A 15,995-nucleotide genomic window follows, 5' to 3' on the forward strand; every position below is an offset into this window, starting at 1 on the left:
GCTTCCGGATAGGAAGGAGTCTGTCTTCGATGGAAGGTAAGAAGAGATGATTTCTTAATTTTTAAGGACATGAGCCATTTGTCACACCCGGTTTAAATGTTATCAAGATAAGACTGAAATGCATTAACATCGGTTATGTTGTTAATATGGCGATAGATCAAGCAGTCATCTGCGAATAAACGGATATTTCACGAGAGATCCTTAGAAAGGTCATTTTATATAGATTAAGAATAGAAGGGCCTAGAAGAGTGCCTTGCAGTACTTCAGAAACAACGGTTGATAAAGGTGAGGAGCCAATATTATGGGACACGAAATGATGACGGTTGGTCTCGTATCAAATTCTACATCACTGAGGGACAGAGATGAAAGCTTTCGAAATATACGTTTGTGCGGTACTTCGTCGAATGCTTTTTCAAAATACAAGGCGTCGACCGGGGTATTAGTGTTACTAGTTAGAGCTTATATAGTTTATAAAGAGAGCTAGCTGAGTGTCACAGAAGAGCCGTCTGCGGAAATCATGCCGGTTAGGATGAAAAAAAGCATCTATAGGAAATTTTACAATGTGAGAGTAAATTATGTGTTCCATTCATTTCGAACAGGCACTTGCGAGTCGCGACTGACTCTAGGGTGGTGTATAGCTTTCTTTGGGACTGGAATGACCTCCCTCACTTTCCAGTCATATGGAACCACACCAGATGAGAGCGAAGAGAGAGAGAGAGATACCCTTTAATAAAGAACAGATATTTTAGCCGGCGTTTAAATTTCGCTGACATGATACTCTGTGTAGGAAGGGGAAATGGGGAGGGAAAGGTTGAAAAAGGATGGTGATGAGATTAAAAGAAATGAAGGGGGAGATAAAATGCGGCCATTAAGTGTGTTCTAAGGTGCATCGTGGAGTAATGATATGAAATGAAATTATGAAATGCATAGTCCGATAAATGTGCTTTATAGAGTTCACAGCGTGAAAAATGCCGAAGGGTGACATTCAAGGCGAACTAAAAGTTTGTCGAAAAGTCCAATGTCTTTTAAAACGTAAAATGCTGAAGAGCGAATGCTGAAAGATGTACGATAAGATGACACTACTTGCATGTTTAGTACTCTTTAATATTTTCGAATGAATGCCATCTATGCCGGTTGATGAAGTTAGCTTCAGGGAATCCACTAGTACTGCAATGCCCCTCCCTAGTATTAAAAGTTATTTCAGGCTTGGGTGAATGATTGCAGGAGGGAAAAAGGGGTAGTTCATTTTCCGGGTTCTGATGTATATACTGAACAGAAAGCAGTGTTAAGGACGTTCGGAATTTCTTTTCCAGAGATGGGAATTTCTTGTGCATCACCTAATGATAAGTTTCTGGAGGGTTGTGGGCTAAGAGTCTTCCAAAACTGCCTGGGGTTAGTGTGCAACATATTAGGTAAAGTTAAAGTGAAAAATGAGCGTTTAGTATTCTTGGCAAGCGATTCAAAATTATTTTCGGTGCAGCGATATTTTACCCATGTGCCCGGTGCAATTGCGCGATTAGCAGGCCGGAACTGTCACTTTTTGTTTGTCGGTTGGTAAGCCGTTTAAGTGTTATGTGGAGTGCCTTGCGCCACCACCAAAAGGACAGTGCAGCAATTTTGCCCACCTCAGCGAAACTTCACGGTTCCTCCTGGCACAGGAAGCAGCCTTCCATCATGCACGCTCAAGCCATCAGCTACATCGTCACGTATATCCCTTCTTCATACTAATGTCAGAAGCCTCATGCCGAAACGTGACTCGCTGCAACACCTTACCAAGACTTGAATGCAACATAGTCCTCTTAACTGAAACCTGACTAAACCCATCAATAATCGATAGGGAGTTGTCATCTTGTCTCCCTAACTTTGACATTTTTCGTCGGGACAGCTATTGAAAAGCGCGGTGGCGGGGTGCTCACAGCGTCGCGTCAGCAGCTACAGTGCTCTATCTTCAACATCCGATCATCATTAGAAATCTTGTTCGTATCATGCCTTACCCTCCAATTATTGTCGGAGTTCGCTATCGCCCGCCAGACGCTGAAGCTTCTTTCTTCATGCACTTTCACGAAGCTCTTCACAACATTGCCGCCTACCCTTCTCACGTTCCGATTGTACTACTGGGTGATTTTAACCTTCCTTGAATAATATGGTCTGATCTGTCACGAACAATGTCGAAACACAACACCTAAAGTGACTTCGTAAATTCATCTCTAACGAGGCTAGCGCACTTATATATGAATCAATTAGACAGACTACTAATTCGTCCAACACCCTGGATTTGCTCTTTATGGCACACCCTGATCGCCTTACATCGCTCACCTGTCAGAAATGAGGGATCGCGCCGTTACCCCCGCTTCATTCGATTTTAACCTAACTGCATCGAGTAAGATAAAGAAGAAGATAACACTCTATTATGACAAAGGAAACTACAGAACTAGCCAAGTTTTACGGCTCGTTCGTATACCTAGATTTTTCTATTGCGATGTTGGATCTATCTGACTTCTGTTTGAAAACAAGATGCATATTCTAATTCAAATTTACATTCCAGTTATCACCGTTACTGAGAAATCCCAATCACCATGGTTCAACGTCACAGCTTGAAGACAGGCCAGTGGCAGGAACTGCGCGAACAAGCAAAGGAACAGGTAATTAAGGGCGGGTCATTGTGGCCGTGCTGCCGAGCCCAATGGTGCATACGCATAAAGAAATTAGAAGCTGGAGGTTATGCGTACTGTGTGACGTGTTACCTTTAAAGCAGTGCGAGTAGAGTTCAGTGGGCAGAATTCTCCAGCCTAATCGATGATTTTCACGAGATGAAATCCGTGCTGCGGCGGGGTCACGAACTATAGTTTTAAGAAGGATAGGCAGTGGGTGGAACCGTTTGTTTGCTTTTTTGCGACTTTGTTGACGGACATTCAGATGTTGTCATAGTTCTCCTGTGAAGATATTGATTTTCATGCCCCCGACACCACGTCTTGACCAGGCCGTGATTCCGTCGACGAAGAACTTAGGTGGACTGTGGTCGTGTACTGGAAGTTGTTTTCGATGTTCTCCTTGGAGCATCCTAGCTGTCAAAAAAGATAGCCCTAAAACCCTGCTGCATCCTTTTGTGTAGCAGCGAGACGAAAATGCCGGGAGGCATCATTTATTGTAGTGATCTCCAATCGCCAGGACCCGAAGAGAAAGCAGCTTCTGGCGCACAAAGGCGGATTGGCAAGCAAACCTAAGTGTCAATAGTCGTGTATTCGCGGCATTTTCAGGAATACGACCTCTTGTTCCGAGTACGGTGTCGGCATGCCGTGAATTATAGTTTTATTCTTTCCGTTTACTTGAAAGACTGCAGGGTGACAATAGTGGCTGACCGTCGCAATTTTGTCCACTAGGCAAACGTAACGTTTTCAGATCGCCAAATCACACGTCCTCATACCCCAAGCGGCAATTACATTTATTTTTTATTCTCTGCGTTTCGGTACTCTCACATTTCTGCTTACGTACTCTAAGCACTCGTGTTTGACGGTGAAGACACCCTAGTGGCGAGAGGCGAAGGCGAAAAAATCAACGGAGACTGTATACTATATACATGCACGAAGGCGAAAGCTGGCCCGTGCGGTGTACTGCATGGCGGCCGACGAGCGTCAACACGTGACTTGTAGAGCGATGCCTTCTGTGCTCTTCCTTCCTCTCTGACGGCTCCCGGTAAACGAGGTCACGTAGTGTGCAGAGTTGATTCAAGTATACAATCGAACGTAAGTATGTCGTCGGTTCGAACTGTTATTGTGACTATCTTCCAACTTAATTAGCAATTGCATGTATGCTAAATGAGAAGCGCTATGGTGTGACAACAGCCGAAATTATACGCAGGAAAAAAAGGGTTGCGTCATAGTTTTGAAACGAAAGTTGAGAAATCTTGCGCCGCATGGAGCACTGTTAGTGACGATATATGCCGACGCTATTCTTTTTTTGTGGATTTCGTCGTTCTTTGGCAACAACAAGGTACCACTCCAACTCCAGACAAAGTTTCTAGCAATTGGGCTAGACATTTCGCTGTGTACCGAGTTTTTGAAGGCTGCAACGCAGAGCTTCCGCCTCCGGGGATGCCGCGTCGGAGACGGCCTCCTCTTAGTACGATGTCAGGAGTTCTAAGGGATTGCAAACTTGAACTTTTATATTTGCATAATTACAAGTTATAAGCACTTGAATGCATGTTTAAAGCAAGTATACAACTTAAACAAAAACTTGAAACTGGCTATCAACAGAGAGAACCCCTTACACGGCATAGCCGAAGATGCATTACACCTGTCCGTAGCCCAGGGCCTCCGATTGGATTCCCGGTCTCAGTTATGAAGCTCCGAAGGCCAGCCCATTTTCGAACCACTCTCTCGGCGCTTCGGTATAATACAAAAACGTCAGCTTTATTGGTTTCTCGCTACGTGCAACACCCTCATGAACTTTAGCAGCATCAACAACGTTCTCCCAAGACATATATAGAAGCAAAAATAGAGTCAGAACAGAACATACACATCGGCATGGTAACCCGAACGACCACGATTGGTCATCAAAACCTCGGCTCCTGCCTTACAACCTCCATCGCGTACGCGAAACCCACTCTTACAGAGAGAGGAAAAACAACCACACAAGCACAAAATTCACTTTTACCCACGTGTCGCCTACGGTCGATGATCGCACTTTAGCGTCTCCCCGTTACGGTCTGCAAATTACTAGCGTCGTTCCGTGTTTTTCCCCGTAGAGGTCCTTTGGAGTCACCACCACGAGCCGCTGCCGTTCTGGCCCTCCGGTTTTTCCGAAATCTGCATGTTCGTGACCTCGCTCACCGCGTCTTTATATATATATATATATATATATATATATATATATATATATATATATATATATATATATATATATATATATATATATATATATATATATATATATATATATATATTTTTTTTTATTGCGATAGTAATACTGCGCCAGGTTTCGGCCCGTCGCGTCGTCCCGGGAAGGGCCACATTTGACCTTGAACAGCCGAGGAGAAGAAGAAGAACGCTCGGTCACCGTCAGCTCATGCTTTCGCTCCACATTCGGTTCAGCAGCATTGAACCCTTCTCATTTATATGTGGGCTGGTAGCTTACGCTCTCGCGTCATACTCCTAAAGGATGAGCTTAAGCGTCCCCAATAATATAGCACCTTACACTGATAGGGCGTCATAGGGAAATTAGCGACAGACATCGAACCCCGTCCCAGCAAGTGCATCACCTTTGCCGTATATGGGCTTGACCAGCCCAGCCTCGACGCGCCATATTGGCACCTAAAGATGCCGCTAATCTGGTAGAGAACACTAAAGCTAATCCGTTGCCGGCTCTGTGAAGGCGTGTCGGTCGTTAGTCATCCCGTTTCGGCTGTCATTTCAACGGCTTCTGCGGATACCGCCCGCCTCGGGCGCGCGAATGCATCCGTACCGACTGGCGCCTTTCTATCATAGAAGGGAAACACCGCGATTGGGAGCTTACACGTTGACAGGCAGTCCGACACGATGCCGCGCGCATACACCGACCATTAGAAGGGTAATAAAAATAAAATAATAATAATAATGAAAAAACAATGAAAGCGACGAGATAAGAGAGGTCGAGTGAACTCCGAAAAGGGGTAGTTTCGCACCTTAGACTGAAGAGAAGCTTCATGGAAATGAAAGCGAAGAAAGACCGCGTTGCCCTTAGCATAGCAGTTGCCCGCTAATATTTGTCCCGAAGCACACCGCTGCTGTATGTCGGCCCACAAATGCACGAAGGACGCCGCTCGCTGGACTGCAAGTGATGGCAAGAGAAAAAAAAAAAAAAATCCTGCGGTTTAAGTAAAGCAGAAATCTGGGCGAGTCGGTGAACGTTCATGATGCAAAATATAGCGCGAAGAACACACTGACAGAAAGTACCCTGTCAGTGTGTTCCCTGCTAAACTCACGTTAGTCTTGGTTGTTACTCCTTATCATAATCATAATCATCATCATCATCATAACTGCTACCATCATTATCATCACCATCACTGTGATCCCTACTGACATCAATATCATGAACTTCAGTGTCATTATCATCTCTACCATTATCCTTATCACGAACTGCATCGTCATTGCAATCGCTACCATCATCCTCACGCTAGACGAAAATTACGATATGTTGCTCACAAGCCCGACGTGGAGCAGTGGTAACATATTTTTGTTTGCAAAGCTTGCGTATATGTCCTTCAAGTCCTGCATTGTGCGAGGAGGAAAGTACAAGTTATACACAGAATATTTGCAACATTTGTGTGGCGCTCTCAATGGGAGCCCATGCGGCGTGACAACTTGTTTCTTCCCTTAGAGTCTGGTGGAGTGGGCCTTGTTCACTTGTTTGTGCATCAACTTGTTTCCCGTTTTTTCTTTTTCAAATCGGCAAACCATCCGATTCTTGTAACTGTGCTCATTAGGCGTCTTAGTCCACATTTGCCTTACTTATTCGCACCAACTGGGCAGCCTCGTGAGGGGCGTTTATGGGAATTCCTTAAGGAAGTTGCTGACACTTTCAATTTTCTCACTGTGCGTTTCTCTGTAGATTACCTGTATAGCCTCTCGAGAAAGCAGATGACCCAGGCTCTCACTGAGTCTTTGTTCCCTACACCGTTGTATCGGCAGCCTTATCTGGTGTTTTTGGACACCACTGTTCTAAAGCATGTTAGGCAAATGTGCATTCAGGCAGCTGCAAAAACGTTCTTTTTCAACTATACAGCGACGTTGCCTGTCAAGACATTTCTTCACAATAAGGAGATGTTTGTGCCCTGGTCGGTAAATTGTCGTCTTTGTAACGTGCCTGAGACAATTGATCATTGCTTTATTCTGTGCCGTGATGCTATGTTCTTTTGGGACATATACTACAAAGAACTTTTTAAAAGGACATTGAAATTACGCCTTATACAATTAGGTTTTTGCCTCCTGACAAAAACTCTGTCATGCCTTACGATCTATTTGTGTTGATGGGACTGTTCAGCCTTTGGAAAAGCCGCATGATCTACAGGTATGCAGAGCCACCAAGATCGTCCAAATCCGTGTTCCGGGAGCAGTGTGCTTTGGTGAGAAGTGTATATGCTGCACGTGAAGAACCTCCAAACTGGATGCCGTATCTAGACGCATGTGTTTGTCTCCCTGAATTTTGATGTTCTGATGATTGTGCATTGTCGGACTGGGGATTTGACGGGCTCGTATTAAGCAGCCCGGTAACTTTAGACATGGACATGTTTAAGTAAGTGGAGTTGTTCCTTTTTTTATGGAAGTTTTTCCATGCAATAAAGAAAAAAAAAACCAACGTGGAGTAGTGGTCTGCGCGCTCAGCTGGAGATCGGAGACGATCTGGTTCGATTCCCGCCAGATGAAGATTTTTTTTTTTTTATGGTCTTTGCTTGTAGCCGCACTTTATCCTCTAGCTCTTCGAACGTCAACTGCTGGCCCACACTGATCTTGGCTGAGGAAGCGTATATTATATTTATATTTTTTTATACTGTAAGACAGGCTCATACAGGAGTGGGTAAAAAAGTCACAATTTCACAGACAGTTTACAATACATCCTAGAAGACAAAAAAAAAAAACAACAACAACAAAGGAATAACAAGGAACATTGGACAACAAGCAACATTTTCGCACCGACAATGTATGCGCATGAAATACACTCAAAGCACTCCGTTATTTGCTAGGGCAATCCGCATAAATGCCTCTGCTCACATTGTTGCAGTTTGATGGGCAAAAAATATTTCCACCTTGGTGATGAATTCATCTGCAGATGTGGAGGAGACAATGTTGAGTGGCAGATTATTCCAGGCTTCTATGATGGATGGAAAGTGAAGATTTCGCTTCAAAACGATACTGGGGTTTAGCTTGCGGTGGTGGAAAGCGCTTCAGCGTGCAAGCTATACTGTTTGTGTTGTTACACACATGACAAACGCTATGTCTTTCTGTTGTATACCGGTTGGCACAAGTTATTGAATAGGAGCATTGAACTGCAAAGTTACTCCTGGCAATTTACACGCTAACTTAAGTCACAGAATGTTTGCCGCGTGTCATCTCTGCTCGCGCACTACGACTGCTGAGTGGGAGCCATTTGATAGGCTTAAGCTTACCTGGAATAAACGGACGTTTGAACACTTTTACGCGAACTTTCTCGACAAAACTGCGGGCATAGGCTCTGGCCTAGTCTTCCCTAACTATGTCGCAGTTTATCTGGAAATCGATTGTTTTCCCGTTGACCACCCATGCATTGCTGTGTAGCCCATCTTCGCCTCAACAGGCTCGCCGGAACGGTCATCGCCGCTTACCATCAAGTGCATTCGATACGCCTTTTGCCATGTCTGCTAGATAGAATTTAAGAACATTTGTTGATGGACATTCTATCTGCTATGTTTACAATCTGATAATTAGCATAAGATTTCATAAGCTTAAGTTATGTTGTTCTGCACCTTTGGGTGCATATACTGTGTCGCCTACAACGGGGACTCGATACTCAGTACGCATTTCTGCGCCTCACATATCGATACAAGATCGCAGACGGCGTCAATTCTAGCGATAGCGTATTTAAATTATGAGCATATTGAGGTGACAGATAACGACACTGGTTACTCAGTGAGAAGCGAAAGAATGCGCATCTGCTGGCGTACGTCTCGTCGCTTGACGCTGCCGTTTTCAGCCTGCAGTGGCAGCGATGCTCGCTGCGTGCAGCTGGAACATGGTCAGACGCAATGAAGAAGCCTTCACAGTTGTGGGAATGTCGAGGTGTTAGCATGGGCGAACTTTTTCACTAAGGCTCAGGTCTATAAACGAACAGAAAGCAGAATGCGGATATTCCTTAGACGCCTCCCAGTTAAAATGCAAAAAAACCTTAAACCATTCGTTAGACGTCAGTTTAGCCATGGGTGAACCGTAACGTTTTCCGCACCTTGCCGTACCCTGCCCCACCACTGCCATTGCGCGTGCGCTGCAGGTATCCGGTAATCTGGTTTTGGGTGTGGATATATGGGTGTACGCAGCTTTGGCTCAGTGTGGTCAACTATTTTTGAAGGTGCGAGATATATAGGTATAATGCAGGTCTACAAGCCCGGAAGAAGGTGTACTGTCCCTGCATTTTTTATGTCCGGATATACACAATAGACACGCTTCTGGGCTCCGGACCAATCAAGGCTTAGTCATTCCGTTACGTGCGACCGGACCCGCGAAAAAAAAAAAAACAGCTGAAAAAGAACAAGCAAGCCGACTATAATGGGAAAACGAGCGAATAAAAGTGCGAACAGAGGCTCAGATAGGAGAGAAAACATGTTATACAGATGTAATAATAAAATGAAACAAAAAGTAATAAAACAAGAAATTGTTTTGGAGTTGATGGAGAAGTCGTATTGGGCTGACGGCATTGGTTGACGCTGTCCTTTGTGCAAGACCCGACAAGCAACGAGGGTTATCGCAGGTACATTATCAGTTCAGTTCAGTCGTTCAGTCGTGTCCGACTCTTCGTGACCCTATGGACCATGTCACGCCACGCTTTCCGGTCTCTCACTATCTTCCTAACATCATATAACTTCATCTGCAGTGCCTCGAGGATGCCATCTAACCATCGCGTTCGCTGCCTACCCCTTCTCCGGCGACCCTCAACCTTTCCCAACATCAAATCTTTCTCCAGCGACTCCTCTCTTCTCATCAGATGACTAAAGTAGCTGAGCTTTAACTTTAGAATTTGACCCTCCATGGGCTGTGCATCCAGTGAGCGTCCTTGTCTAATCACCACCGAAATTCTCGCATGCACCACTGCCAGCACACTCCGACTTATCATTGAAATCGGTGAACACTGACAGCTAAGATGTGGTATATACGTTCTTGAGCGTTCATCTCAAATAAAGATACCGGGCCAAAAGAGACTTGAGGATAATGTATAACAATCAATGTGCACACTCCCCTTATGTAGATGTGTTAATATTCGCGGTCAAGAATTTAGTTAAATGAAAAATAACCATCCTGGAATCCAACTTCTGCGCCCACCACGACAGGAGTGTACGAGATTCGTATATTATCTATAAATTAAAATCAGCTTCCTCTGGACTAAATCAGAGCTCTGGAAAACTACCCAAAGAAGGATTTCACTCTCAAATTAATAACTTAGTACGCAAACCATAATTACACACTATTTCCGTTCTCTCGTTATGAGGCAGAGTCTATAGGCTATAGCAACTCCATAACATGTTCCCTTTTTTTTTTCTGTTTTTCCCATTTTATAATTAGCCGTAATTTTAATTTTTTATGCCGAGCCACTGCTCCCACTAATAATTACTGTTTTTCCACCTAGCCCGGTTCAAGTTCTTTCTTCCTCTCGGTCATGTCCAAGTTTGTTTATTTAGCGTGATCCGCGCCGGTCACACGTGGCCAAGTGACTAGACGTTTATTGGCCCGATGCCTAGAAGCGGGTCTATTGTGTGCATTGTGCATGCAAATCAACCGTACAAGGTTACAGCCTTCTCCGGTGCTTGTAGACCTTTCCAATTTCAAAAGCAGGGACAGCGCTAAACACTCAGGGCTGCAGGGAACACCCACAATCCTGGGCGCACATTCAGTCTATCGCGTAGCACTGCCTTCGAACCAAGAAATATTGCCTTTTGATCCATAAACTGTTAACCCGAACTTACATTCCACGTGCAAGTACGCGTGTCATCGTCATCATTATCCGGACTATACCCACTGGCCACTAGGGCGAAGGCCTCTCCCATTTTCCTTCAAATAACCCGGTCCTGTGCTTCCTGCATCCACTTGACTTTCTCAACCTCATCCACCCACCCAGTTTTCTTCCGCCCCCTGCTATATGCTTTCCTTCCCTTGGGATCCAATTGGTTAACATTAGAGAATTATTGGTTATCTTGTCTTAGCAGTAACTAGAATATAGGTAACTCGAGTTAATACTCTTACCCACTCTGCAGGCTTCGTCTCTCTTAACGCTATACACTTAACATTTTCCGTTTCACTCTTCTCTGCGTTGTCCTCAACTAAAGTGCGTGTGTATAGACGTCCTACCACTGGACGTAGTCTATACCCAGACTCTGACTCATCGTGCGGCGGGCGGCCTAGTGTTAATTTCATTTGTGTGTGTGTGTGTGTGTGTGTGTGTGTGTGTGTGTGTGTGTGTGTGTGTGTGTGTGTGTGTGTGTGTGTGTGTGTGTGTGTGTGTGTGTGTGTGTGTGTGTGTGTGTGTGTGTGTGTGTGTGTGTGTGTGTGTGTGTGTGTGTGTGTGTGTGTGTGTGTGTGTGTGTGTGTGTGTGTGTGTGTGTGTGTGTGTGTGTGTGTGTGTGTTGTATATTTTCGCCTGTTGTAACTCTGAGTCGCCCTTTGCAAATTTGTCTGAAAAAATTTTTGTACACCCGGTGTGGTGTACACGGGTCCCCAGTCGAAACGGCAGTAAAATTTGATGTTTTTTTCTTGGGTCAATCTACTTTATAAGCATACACCTTTTGATTCGTATTACCTTTGTCTCAAATGATATAAGTATATAAAGTCAGCTCTTGACGAAGCCATACCTTTGTATGCTTTCTCTTCCACATTCTCCAAGTAGTGTGTGTATGTGCGCTTGCGTGAGCGCGAAAAAAAAAACATGACTCTTGGCTTGGGTGAGTATAGGTGTGTGTGCTGGCACAGATATTCTGGTACCGGAAATTTGGCACAGGTTTCTGCGGTCAGCGATTTCGGCAAGGAGGGATCACGGCATGGAGCGAGTGCTACCGGTGTTTGTGAGACGCGGCGCCAATAGCAAGCTTTCTCGACGCGGTTTATTCACTATATTCGTTCATAGACTTCCGACAGAAAGTTTCAGGAAAGTCATTAGGCAGTGCACAACGTTCAGGGAGCCCATGGCAACATGCTGCTCATTGTTCTCACCTCAGTTAGAGGGGCAGAGGCCATAGACGACTGATCGTCCCCATATGGAGCCTCTGCCTCGATTAATTTATCTCTAAAAGATAAGTAGCTGATAAATGCCAATATTGGGAGGTGTAGAGGCAGCCCTCGCAAAAAAACCACGTTGTTACGTGAGTTTTTGGCATCGGTGATGGCCGCGTCAGAAAACGAGGCGGAAATGTCCGGGACGCAGGACAGCACAAAATCACCTCTGGCGTACACAACATACGAGTGTGTACATAATGTGTACATGCATGAGCCCTGTATTTTAAGAAGTGATTTAAGAATAATGTTGGCGTATTTTAATTTACTTCCTTTGATTCTGTCAGAATAGGGTTGACATCCGTAACTGGAAACGGGGTCGGTGTTTACTGTTCAAAATATGCATGAAATAAAGCGGAGTGCATGGAGCGAAAAACGCATCAACCCATGGTTTAGATTATTCATATGGTATGCAGTCCAAAGCGACATGTTTCATTCCCTCATCCGAACGACCATCTCTACTACCACTTTGCAAAGGCTGATATATAAACAACACTGTCTACGTGTACGGGTCTCAAGCGCGTATTGCTGTGCGGGCTGCATTATAAGCTTTCGACCCTCGTAGCCCAAAGCCGGAAAATAACAAAGAAAATAACAACTGGAAAAAAAAAAGTAAATAAACATAAACAACCTGAAGATTAAAGCAGTAACGAGCAATAAGATGAATAAAATCAGTCAATACATCTCGTTCCCATGGACAACAATTTGTCATTATTTTGATCAAATTGATTGATTGATTGATTGATTGATTGATTGATTGATTGATCGATTGATTGATTGATTGAAAACTTCACTGTCATCGATATAGGAGGTTTCCTTCCTCAGGTACGCAGGCCCGAATAGGGGGCTGGGACTCCGCGACTATAGAAGCGTGCAAGAATACACTGATTCTTAGCGGTCTCAGCAGTCAGGCGGACGACTTCTTTTTGGGTCTCAAGATTTTCGCGTCGAGAAGAAAAATGGCGCGTGCTTCCTTCTTTTTATCTCAGGACCCGTCGGTCACCAGACCAAGCTAGTGAAGGCTTACAAAGGTTATTGTGGCTCATAAGCCACAATCACGTAAAGAATGTACTATACATGAAGATGAAAGAGAGAGGGTCAGTCGTCCCGCACGTCGCTACTGAAAGCAGCTGATGTGCGTCTCATTTTCGCACAGATTAAAGGGCCAATGCTTCTTTTCATATCCAGAGGACGCTGCATGCCTACAGTGGGGCCGGGACCTTCAGTTGATCTTAGTTTGAAAACCAGTCTAACAGTAAAGCTTTCTCGTGAACCTGGCACTTGCTTTCGGGACAGAGGCTGATATTTTTGGAGCCAACGGAACGGCGGTGCGGGCTAGTTGGCTAGATTACTCTGAAGACCTCTGTGTGTTGTGTTTGTGAGTAACTATGCAGCGCCAGAGGTCTTCAAAGGCATCACACAGCTCCTGGGTCTCTTGTTTGAGACTCTTGATGTGTGCAGTGAGATGCATGGTTCAGTTTATGGGGTTTAACGGCTCAAAGCGACTCAGGCTATGAGAGACGCCGTAGTGGAGGACTCCGAAAATTTGGGAATGAAATGTGCCATGGGGGAACCCGCTTCTCTATCGGCCATGCTTTGGTTACTGATGTGATATGTATCAAAGATAGTTAAATTATAAGAAGAAACTATCATGAAATGGATGAACTGGGATAAGCATGTGAGCGCGCGTGGGCGTGCGTGCGCATACGTGTGTGGGTCCAAAGCGAACTTACACATTCAAAAGCTTTGCAGTTGTGTGGAAATTCCATCTGGTTCATAAATCGAACTCGTGACCACTGCTTGTTCAAGGCAGTCGGTGTAGGACGAGGCAGAATTGTCTTACAACTGGAAGGGGGGAAAGCGGAAACCTCTCCCCCCGAAGGTGGGGCAGATTTAAATTAGGGATCTGATTATTCATCAGTGCACGGTTAAAAATGAATTCTGCATGGTTCAGTTCCTCGAAAGGCTCACAGTTTAAAGGTTTGGCCTATACATGCCCGAGGACCAAACCGTTGACCACCGCCTGTCTAAAGAAAACTGCTTGCACATGTGTTTTATGCGCGCAATACAAGATCGGAATAAAGCTCAATTCAACTTCAGGGCTCTGCTTGTTTAATTATCTTGGAAGGGCGAAGCTATGGGCTACGAGCCTATTATTGTAAAGCTGCCTAATATTACAACTTTATAACCCTAAATATTTCTTATACTTAGCCACTGCAAATGTTTGAAGGTTGCTTGACCACTCGACTCGCTGTTTGGCCATCGAACAGTTTGCACACGTTTTAGCTAGACAAACGGCACGCTGTAGCAGATATTTTACTTTTCGGTCTTAAAGCGACGTAATCGGAGGAATTGGCGATGCACGTATATTGGCTTTGAAATTGCCCAGCATGCAGAGAAAAACACGAATCTGAAGCAAAACGAATGGAACATTCCCCGTTCTGCGCGCGCGTGTCAGATAGGACGTTGTTCGTGCGTCTGCGTGTGATTTGGCGTATACGCTTCGCGATAAAATAGATGGGAGAAAAATTGACCTGATATTGACAGAGCTGACCCGGCAAGCACGCATGACTATGCTCACGTCGTATAGCAAAGGGGATATTGACGGCAACAAGAGGTCAAAACGCAAGGCATGTCTGCTGAACAGGCGAATATGGTCCTGTATTATATCTGAACTGAGAAACCATAGTGGGAGCAAGTGAAAAACGGGCATAATTTCAGCCTTATGGTTACGATCTTACCAGCCTAGAAAACTGCATATTTGGTTTCCATTTCTTGCAAGGTGATATGAATGTCGCATTTTCCTCTTAGATTTTTTTAGAAAATCTACCTGCTCAAGTAGCTTACATTTAAAATGATATTTATCTATGTGATTGGCCTTTTTTTTTTTTCATCATTTATATCCTTCTTCTACCAAAGTGCAAAAATAAAGGTGGTGATGTTTTACCTATATCAGCGTTGCATTTCACGTACGTGTTTACCCTTTACATAACCGCGTAGCCGGTTACAGTTAATGTGACAGCAGCCATTGACAACCACCTTTATTTCCTACCTGCTTTTAAACTAAAGGACCGCCTTGACCAAATAGCTAATATAAGCATCGGGTGTTAACGTTTCAATACCTGCAGTACATTTAGTTCAACGTTTCTTATCCCTGAATTTCCTGTGCTCATAAGCTGAACGTTCGTATTTAGAGTGAATTTAAAGAGATATAAATAGACATCCGTCAAACGCAAACTCGATTTGCATGCGTTAGTAGTTGTAACACGACGGAATGAAAAATATTGTGCACTTCACCATGGTGCTCCCCGTCAACTACTTACCGTCCGTGGCCGCTGTTTCCTTTCCCGAGTTGTTGAGGAAATACTTCGTTCTTGCTCCGTTGGGCACAAGTTCACCACTACGTATCAACCTCAGACGAACGGCCTTACGGAACGCTTAACCGCACACTCACCGACATGCTCGCCATGTATGTATCCGACAGTCATCGCGACTGGGAGATTAGCCTGCCATTTGTCACCTTTGCATATAACTCCTCGCGTCATGACACTGCTGGGCACTCTCCGTTCTATCTTCTCTTTGGAAGAGACCCCTTACTACCCTTCGACACTTTGCTTCCCGCCGCTGGCCCCGTCACAACCTCTGCCCGCGATACCATCGCCCGAGCCGACGCTGCTCGCCAGATTGCTCGTCACAATCTCACCATTTCTCAAGAAGCTCAAAAACGCCGCTACGACGATCACCACCGCGATGTTCACTATCCTCCAGGATCTCTGGTGTTGCTCTGGCTTCCGTGCCGTCGTGTGGCGTTGTGGGAAATACTTCTGCCCCACTACACAGGTCCTTACCGTGTACTACGCCCAGCGACCTATGAGATTGCACCGCTCCGTCCAAAGTCACCGACTGCTACACCCATTTCCGAAATCGTACATGTCGCCCGCCTCAAGCCATATTACTCCCCTTCCACACCGCACGCCTAATACGCACCGGGACGTTGCCTTTTGCCGAGGG

This window comes from Amblyomma maculatum, chromosome 3 (genome assembly GCF_055883805.1).
Source record: "Amblyomma maculatum isolate TAMU_Amacu chromosome 3, ASM5588380v1, whole genome shotgun sequence".
NCBI lineage: Eukaryota > Metazoa > Arthropoda > Arachnida > Ixodida > Ixodidae > Amblyomma > Amblyomma maculatum.